General features: G+C 47.0%; 1 protein-coding gene across 3 annotated transcripts in view; it reads left to right on the forward strand.

The window, feature by feature from the left end:
• Nucleotides 1-311: 311 nt before the first annotated feature.
• The window catches only part of Pnoc (prepronociceptin), a 27,273-nt gene continuing 17,875 nt past the window's right edge, over nucleotides 312-9,709 (forward strand). For 2 of the 3 annotated variants that reach the window (XM_032918136.1, XM_032918134.1), the window contains exon 1: nucleotides 567-675. The gene's annotated coding sequence lies outside the window, so the exon portion shown is untranslated. Of the gene's footprint in view, nucleotides 413-566; nucleotides 676-9,709 lie in introns of those variants that run through there. The other variant, XM_032918135.1, reaches the window with a different exon arrangement.

The following is a 9,709-nucleotide window of genomic DNA, read 5'->3' on the forward strand; positions in this document are numbered from 1 at the left end:
ATGCGCCTGCTGCAAAGGAGAAAGCTGAAATCTCAGAGCCCCTGCCGAGCTTGTGCTGTGTGATCTATACTGTGCTGTGCTGTGGGCACCTGTGGAAAACGCTTCCAGAATCACCCTGGTGTGGCCTAGCACTTGCTACCCCAGTGGAGCCCAGACATTAGGAGGGGGCTCAGCTGAGCCAGTGGGAGCTGGGCATGAGCTCCCCCTCCCTCCTGTGTGCTGCCTGATCCTCACTCCTCAGGCGGAGAGGTTACAGAAGAAGACTCCAGGTTTTGGGGTCTGCCTTATCCCTTGTCACCAGGAGTCTGTTTTTCTGAGTGACTTGCCAGCTCTCCCTGGCTGGCCATCCTCGCAGTGGCTCTGAAAGCAACCGGAGAGGCAGCTGAGGGATCCAGGCTGATCGGGAGTCCAGGTGAAACAGGCTAGAGGCTGTGCTGATGGGAGGCTGGCATGTCACAAGTCTGAGCACAGAGCAGGGGAGGGGGCCAGGCAGGCAGGATTGTAGTTGGGCTGTTTGGTTGATGAAGGGGGTCAGCGTAGGCATGTGTCATCATCGAGGTAGGCAGGGAAGGGGAGGGCTGTGCGTGGGGGGAGGATATATATGCTGGTGTGGCTGACACAGAGGAACAAACCTCACATCTGAGAGAGCCCTGGTGACGGACAGGACAGCGTCAGGTAGGCAATGCATGTGGTAGCCCCAGCACCGGCCGGCCGGCACTATCTGCCCAGAGCCTCTCGGGAGAGCAGGGCAGCCTGGCCAGCTCCTCCACCTCTGTCTTTTGTCCACTGTGGCTGCTTACTGGCCTCTTGTGAGATTGTGACTTCATTCATCTTCTTCTCGGTGTTCCGATGGTGGAGAAGGGGGAGGGCTGAGGGCTGGCTAATCTCAAAAGAGAAATGTGAAAGAAAGCTCAACTTGGAAATGAGGAAAAGTTTTGCTTTCCCAGTTGTGCCCGCTACTGGGTGATGGATGCACACGGGAGAGGTGGCTGCGGAAGAGAGGGCAGACGCTGGGAAGGGGTTTGCCATCCAGAGTAGCCCTACGAAGCCCCTGGCACACCTTATGGTGGATTTTCGTTCTGTGGCTTCCTGCCCTTTGTGCAAACTGTTGTCTGGTGTCATTGAATCTGATGTCATTCCAGTCCCCTTACACCTTGATGGAAAGTGTCAATAATGTGGGGGAAAGACAGATCTGAGGGTTGAGCTTCACCTGAGTCCAGGGCTGGGTCAGTCAGTCAGTCAGTCGCAGTCAGTTGCCGGCTGGGTGATTTTCACGGTCGTTTCTCAAGGCGTGACCTTGGTCCTCTGGATCCTGGGTTGTCTCGATGTATCCTTTCTTTCTTGACATCTTTCTCCCCGCGCCCGTCTGTCCCACCTAAAAGGTCTCTGCCCAGAGTGTGTGGAGCTCTCTCACAGGTCAGGGAATCTGAACTCTCACTGTTCTCTCTCAGCCTTTGTGCGTTTCTTTCCCCTCCCTTCTCTACCCATCCCCTTCTCTCCCCCATCTCCCTTTGAACTCGGGGAAGTAAGGCAGGATGATTCGGGAAAGGGGGCTATTTAAAGCACGCTGCTTTGGACTTGAATACCCCAAGCCTGGGCTTAAACATCTGTGTTTAGCTTCTTCCAGCAGCTCATAATTGCCCCAATTATAACCAATAACATTGTTCAGCAGACTAACAAAAGCTGAGCTCCACACGGCATTTGCCAGCAAAGCCCAAACGAGAGTTTTCATCTCAGAGGGAGGAAAAGTAACTGCCCGGCTTCGTATCAAAACCTCCCAAAGAGGATGCTGTGATTTCTCGCTGCCTGTGGGTGGATGCTGCACACGCCCTCCTTTTTCTCATTTATGAAGCCTAGCAGGAAGATATTCTACAAGCTTCCATCAGTGCCATGATACCTTAACAGAACGGATTCGTGCTCCTCGGGCTCGCTGAGTCTTCTGCAGGGGAAACTGCCCCACACATCACCTGAGTGAGAGAAACAGTCACACTTTTCCAGGTGACCCCCGGCACTGTCTGCGGATGGTGCTCCGGTGTATCAGAGGGTCATCTTCCTCAGGAGCAGCTGCCGCTCGCTCGCTTGCTGCCTTATCAGATGAAGTCTGGGGGCACTTAGGGCTGCAGAAAACTCAGCAGGTTTTGCATTGCTGGTGAAGGGAGTAATTGCAGGATTAGATGTTAGCCCAGCCTGAGAATGGAGCTGTCACCAAGCAATCCCATCTTCAATCAATCAGGTATTTATCAGCTGCACCCCACCAGGCAAGGGAGGCACGGGGCTCTATAGATTCAGCAGAGAAGCTAATAACAGCACTTCATCCGTGCAATGATTTACGCACTTCGCACCCATTATCTCCAACAACAACCCTGGAAGGGAAAAAAAAATCATTATCTCTAGAGTTGCAGGAACAGGACCCAGCGTAGCAAGCGCAGCCCGGAGCAGCTGTCCCGGGTCTGATGCTCACTCCCCTTAAGGGCTGTGGTGCTTGTAAACTAGTAGCAGGCATACATTACAGACAGACGGGAAGTGATTTGAGATAATGCAGGGCTGGGTGTGATCAGTCCTACACTTGTGGTCCAGAGAGCCAAGGCTGGAGGAATTTAGGGAAGGGTACTTCCTCCGGTAACTGATGTTGGTGGGAAGAGAGGGGGAATTCGGGTGGATCCAGGGTTTGAAGGCAGCTAGGACAAAAGCCCAAAAGAAAGGCAAAGGAATTGATTTCTTGAAACCATGAGTAGCAGGCAGTAAGTTAAACTTGGCTATAGAATTATTGTATGATCCTGTATTGTGTACTTATAATGATAGGCTTTGAAGACCCTTCCCCCAGCTCCTCAACTCACAGGGACCATAAGGAAATGTTTACGTTTCCTGTGCTCTGGGTCATCTGATGTTTTAGGAACAAAAGAACACATCTCAGAAAGGAGCGTCATCATAACATCGGCTTTCGGGGGCTTGAGTTTCTGAGAACAAAGGGATCTTTGAAACACTTCTGTTTCTATGCCTCTAGATGCTCCCACCATCTCACGGAAATCTTACATTTTAACCACAAACTAACTGTGATATTTGGGGCACACCAATTTGAGGGAGCAGGGGGACACAAGTTGATTTTCTGAGCATCGGAACCCTTGAAAGGTTACAACCACTTTGATCCTCAACTTCCCATGGTCCTGGGTCTGTCAAAATCCTGGCGGCTGCTTGGCCAGGCACTGCAGCAGCATAGACTGGCCAGGTGGGAAAGCTGGGCTTCTCTTCCGGCCAAGCAGACAAGGCTCTGCAGTGTCACAGGCAACCTCTCTCCTCCTCACGCTGCTCCTGTGATCGTCCCCCATCCTGTCACCCCATTCATCCTTCCATTCATCCAGCTGAGAACGTGAGTGGGGTTCCTGAGAGGAGCTGAGCTCGGCTTGCCGGTAGTGCAGAGCTGTCAGTCCCCAGCTTTCTCCCAACTCACCATCCAAGTCACAAAATGTGAATGAGCCCCCACCAGTGGTCTCCAAAGGGGCTCACCTACCCAGATATCTACTAGGCTACTAGAAATTGAGATGTTAATTTTTTTTTATTTAGCACACCTCACGCTTCTGGGGAATCCAAGCCCAGGTTTTCATGTTGTGTGACAAGCATTTTATATACTAAACCATCTCCCCACCCCCTAAATCTCATCTTTCTTAGTTTGTCCATTAGACATTTTATAGTATAAGTAACATGATTTGAAGAGATTAGAAATGGATACTAGAGTAACTGCAGTTAATGACAATGTATTCTTTATTTCAAAATAGTTAGGGTCGAGGACTTAGAACATTTGCCACACATAAGAATGATAAATGTTCAAGGCAACAGATGTGCCGACTACCCCAGTCTGATTGTTACACAGTGCACGCGGTATGGAAATAACACACTGTAGCCCCCATAACATGTATGTATTATCATGTCAATTAAAACTCTCTTTAAAAACCGGTTGTTAGAGTTACAAAATTAAAGAAGTTGGAAGATTATGAGTCTAGATTCATCATTCTCTTCCTATCTGGGTTTTCTGATTATTTTTAAAAGAACACAGAGTGATTTTATGGATGTAAATAAAAACCTTTAAAGAGTTCATTCAAACTACCTCGACAATGTATATGGCAGCATTTGCCAGAATCTAGAAGGAGAAAATTAAGAGCATTCTCTTCCAATGTGTGACAGCCAAAAGGACATGTGACTGGCTTCCCTCCTGGCCCTTTGTGAGCCAATGATCTTCATGACCTTCATCTGGGGCTGTCTGAAGCCACTGCCCTGTTGTCTCCTCTCCTTCCCTGCTTCTGTCACTGGTGAGGGCAATCCCAGCCATTCCTACAGCCAAAGGATACTAACCATCTCATGGCCTGACTGTCTTTGTGGACAGAGAAGTCCAGACCCAGGAAAAGAAAGTGTTGTACCCAGGATCCCACAAGTAACAACAGAACCAGATCTAGAACCCAGGACCTTGTCTCCAAGCACAGGGCTCTTTCTCATTCACAGCTCTACTTAGACACCCTTGGTCCACAGAGATAGCTAGGTGCTTTGTGCCCTGATGTGCCCTGAATCTTGAACTGTTCCCCTCCTCTCTGGGTAGAAATGGGGAGCAGGAGAGAAACCTTTTAAGAGTAAGTGTGTAGTTGGGCCTTTAACCCCAGCACTCAGCAGGGAGAACGAGGTGATCCCTAAATGTGAGGCCAGCCTGGTCTACAAAGTGAGTTTCAAGTTAACTAGAACCACGCAGAACAACAAAAGAGTAAGGGAGTGATTATATCTATAAAAGAAAAGAAAGAAGTTTGTCTTCCCAGGGAAGAAAAAGCAATGCTCTACATGGAAGCTTCAATTTCTGTTCTGGGCTATGAGAACCTCCATGATTCTTTGGTGCTTCTATTAGAATAAGGGTGGGCCTCCTTCCTCCTAGAAGCACATATAGCCACTTTCTTTTCATCAGTGATGTGTATAGAATACTGTTCTTTACAGGTTATAGATGACCTTTAAATTCATCTATAACCCTGTAATCTGAAGGCAACTTAATATACCTTTCTGGGGTAAATACAAGTTCATAGGAGTTAAGCCTAATTAATAAAGAGATTAAGAAATAGCAGATCCTGCCAGTGACAGATCAGAGAACCAGGATATGAGGAAAACCCTGGATTCTCCCAGTGAATCCCACTGCTTAACTGTGACTACCTCTTGGTGAATCAGGGAGAGGGACTGAGCCAGGCCTCCAAATGAATTCACATGAAGACAGATCATCAGAGGTACCCTCAAAATATAAGCATAGGGGTTCAAACCAGCTCTGCCACTGAGTACATCTCTCCCAACCTCAGTATTTTCATCTGTAAAGTGAGGTTGGCAGCACTTAGCCCCCAGGACGGAATCTTATATAGCCATTGGCTCTCAACAACTTTCAGTCATGGGGATTCCTTCCCAACAATATATCAGTTTGCTGCCCGTTTCAAAGCCATGAACCTTGTATAGAGTTTGGGAAGCCAGAACACAGGTTAAAATACCTAAGTCTAAGTCCTAACTCTGTGTTTAACACCTGGATCATGTTAGGCTAATTGCTTAACCTTTGGGAAATGACGTTCATCCCAGAAAGGAGAGTAAAATTACCCTCCAAGTGATAAGAGTTGTAGATGAGAATAAATATGGTTATTTTATTGTTTTTAACTAAATAACAATATTCCTATGTGTCATGGATGGAAAGAGAGCCCCCTGCCCTTCTTCACCAAAAGTATTCAAGTCACAGCCTTTCCCCTACCTAGCTCTGGAAACGAAACTCAAAGTCTCCATTCAGCCCTCATTGCAGCTGTCTTCATCCAATAGAGAAGCAGCTAATTACATTGTCCTGGGAGGCAAGAGTATACAAAAGCAGACTAAGACTAAATCACAGTGTGTGTCTTATCTTTATAAACAGCAAGATACAATCAAATTTATAAGGTGCCATTACCTAAACAAAAGGTAATTAAACCTTTCTTTATTCAATACAAAATGGCCTGATTATAGGATTGCCTCACTGAATGGCTAATTGCTCTGGGCTCATTTATGAAATGGAAGTCATTAAAAACTCAAACATCCTCAGGCACACTGTGCTTTCCGATGGCCAATCGGTATTTCTGGCTAATAAACTGGGGGGAAACGAGTCATCTTCAAATGAAGGGAGATTCATCATCTTCACCTTGCGGTGGAGAAGACTGAGGCTCCGGGAAGTGACATAAGTTGCCCAAAGTCACGCAGTTACAAAGTGTGTGGTGCAAGCACAAGTGTGACTCCAGAGCTATCTAACGTCCTCCTTCTCCCGGACACCACTGTGTGTGCAGAGCTCCAAACCAGCACACAGATGGCGTTCAGGCTTCTCCTATTTGTTGTTCAGGGTGGGGAGGGTGCAAATGTATGCTTGTGATTGTATTGTGCGAGTGTGTATGCACATGCGTGTGAGTGTGTGTGTGCATGAGTGTGGATATGAGTGTATATGAGAGTATGTGTATGTGTGTGAGCTTTGGTGTGAATGTAGGTGTCTGGGATTGTGTGTGTGTATAGGTGTATCTGTAGGTGTATGTGCACATGAGTATGTGTGTCCGTGTATGTGTCTGTGTAGATGTGTGAGTACATGTGTGTATAAGTGGGTGTGATTGTGTGTATAGGTGTGTGTGTAGGTGTGTGTGTGTGTGTATGTGTATGTGTGTCTGTATAGATATTTGTGTGATCGTGTGAGTGCGTTTATGTGTGCATGTTTATGTGTAGGTGTGTGTGATTCTGTGTGCAGGTGTGTGTAGGGGTATGTTTGCACACGTGTGTATTGTGGGAGTGTGTGTGTATGTGTGCGAATGTGTGTGTGGGTGTGTGTATTGAAAGTGTGTGTGTGTATGGACTTTTTGACAGAGTATAGTCTTGCTCTGTAGCCAGACTGACCTCAGACGTGTATGATCCAACTGCTAGGATAACAGGTATGTACAACTGTGCCAGACATGTTACTAAGACTTCTTAAAAACTAAAAACATTGGAGTTGGGGATGAAGCTCAGTTAGTGAGTTGCTTGCCTAGCATGCACAAGGCCCTGGGTTCAAACCCCAGTACCGTATAAATTGAATATAGCAGCACAAGCCGAGGATCCCAGAATTTGAGAGGTAGGGATAGAAGGGTCAAAAGTTCAAGGTCACCCTCTTGGTGAGTTCAAGACCAATTTAAGTTAAATGACTCAGGGCCTCAAAAACAAAATAAATCATTACTTTAAAAAAATATAAAACTTCACACTGGGTGGTGGTGGTTCACACCTTTAATCCCAGCACTCAGGAGGCAGAGGCAGGCAGATCTCTGTGAGTTTGAGGCCAGCCTTATCTACAGAGTGAGTGCCAGGACAGCCAGGGCAGCAGAGAAACCCTGTCTCATGAAAACAAAAAGAAACAAATAAAAAAAATTTTAAAAAGTAAAGCTTGGTGCTCGCTTTGGCAGCACATATACTAAAAAGTAAAGCTTGTACAAAGTTTTCTATTTTTAATATAATGTTATACAGCACACAACTGGACTGGGTATCGTGAGAGTACAAAAGAACAAGCTATCTAATTTGTGATGTATTTCCATAGGCTTTCCACATTTGTTTGTATCGCTTATACTGACAAGTAGCAAACCACCCGTGAGATGAAATCCCCGTGAGATGAAATCCCAGGGTCATGCCTAGCCTGTGGCTTCCTGGACTTGCAGAGGGAATGAACACTGTCCGTATGGAAGGATTTCACTAGGAGCCGGAGCTGATTGTTAAAGTGGAAGGCGGAGGGGTGAGGTGACAGCCATCCGTGATCCCAGACGAATGAGACCCAGGCAGGAAGAACGTGAGTTGGAAGCCAGTCAGGGTTGCGTATGTATATGTACTGTGTACATGTATATTCTTACTATGTAATAATAGTGTGCGATGCTTACTACGTAAGAAGAGCTGTGTACTGGTCTTACATAGAATGTCTCAAAAAAGAGGAGGAAGGAGGAGGCACTTGCCTTTGATCTCCACACTCAGAAGGCAAGAGGATCTCTGAGTTTGAGGCCAACCTGGTTTACAAAGTAAGCTCTGAGCCAGTCAAAGTGGTATAATGAGACCCTGTCTGGGCAGTGGGTGGCTGGGGGAAAGAGAAAGGGGGTGAAGGAAAGAAGGAGAATGCTTCAGGAGAATGACAGAGGAGGGTGAGCCGTAGAAGTGAGGCCATCAAGCACAGACAGGAGGAGGGTCTGACTAAACCAAGGTCAATCTGGTAAGTCCTCCCCCAAAAACCAACCCCAAGGGGCTTGTGCTTTCCACATACATAGCCAGCAGCAGAGGTAAATTGTCCCAGGACCGCACCCCTAAATTCCATTTACCCCAAATTGAAAATGAGAACCATCAGTCAACACACCAACACTTCCCTCGCATCAAGCGGCTGACGGAGCCCCTGAGTATCCTCAGCAGGAGTTCTCGTTGCCTGTCCCAGCTTATCAGCTGGGCAAAAAACCGCCTAGGCAGGAACTACAGGAAATGGACCAGACCCTTCCCTCAGTGACATACGACCACTGCCACCGTATGGCAATAAAGGGAACAGCAGTGCTGTTCTGAAGAGATCCTAAGAAAATGTTTCCTAAGTAGAACTAGAAACGCTGAGCTGCTGTAAGCAAGACAGAGCAGAAATTATCAGAGAACGAGAGAATCATAAAGGCCTGTTTAAGAGAACCTTGTATCCTAGAACATTTATTTTATATAACATCCATTTGAGCTGCATTTTTTCCCCTGGAAGAAGCATTCCCATTGCTGGTCTAACAACTCCTACTTAACCCTCACAGATTTAGCATGGGACACAACTCCAACATGACCGTTTGTGACCAGTCCTCTAGCAGACACGCATCAGAGTGTCTGCTAAAGGTGACATCTTACCTTACTGGGATGACACGGCATCCGTCCTCTTCTCCCTGCTCAAACAGGATGGTTTGCTAATAGAGCCTTTGTGGGGGGGTGAAGGTCCTGAGGCAGCTTGTGTGCCATGTGCACACTGGACCCCCAGTGAGACTCCAGAACATGCCTCAGCCCTGCATTTACAGAGAAAAAACAAGGGGCTCCTGAGATCTCTCACTGGCTTTTATCAATTTTTTATTGAGCAGATCCTAAAGTTTGTGTCCTAGCCTGGGTACCTGTCATGCAGAGAGAATGATAGAACCAGATCTCTGCCCTCCAGGAAGTCATGTGCTAGTGGAAGAAACGGACACAGACGTGCACGGTTATAATTGATTACTAAGGGCAGAAATGAGGCAGGGAGAATAGTGTTATTGAAAAGTGAGCGCTATGCTTCTGCTTTCTCTTACAAAGCGTTTGATTTTATGTTAGGGGCTGTTTTAACTGCTTAGAAACATGAACCCACTGGTGCCGGCATGATATGGTTCTGATGCTTCCCATTTTCACAATGAGGAACTCAGCCACTGAGTACAGCCGGCACGTTACAGAATCCATGACCTGAAGGCAGGCCTCCTCTCCCAAGATGATCAGATAAGAAAACTCACATTACACAACATTTCAGGACCATTCTGATTGGCCTTTGTGACAGATGGAGTCCCAGGGCCCCATTTGTTTCCCATGGTAATACATTGCCTTGGGATTCTCAGCACTGGTCTAGCTCAAGCCAGTCTAGTAATGGCTTTCTGGAGGGGGACATTGCTGACACAGTAACACAGTATTCTGACAGAGGAAACAGTTAGAGACAAGA

Source organism: Rattus rattus, chromosome 12 (assembly GCF_011064425.1).
Source record: "Rattus rattus isolate New Zealand chromosome 12, Rrattus_CSIRO_v1, whole genome shotgun sequence".
Classification (NCBI taxonomy): Eukaryota; Metazoa; Chordata; class Mammalia; order Rodentia; family Muridae; genus Rattus; species Rattus rattus.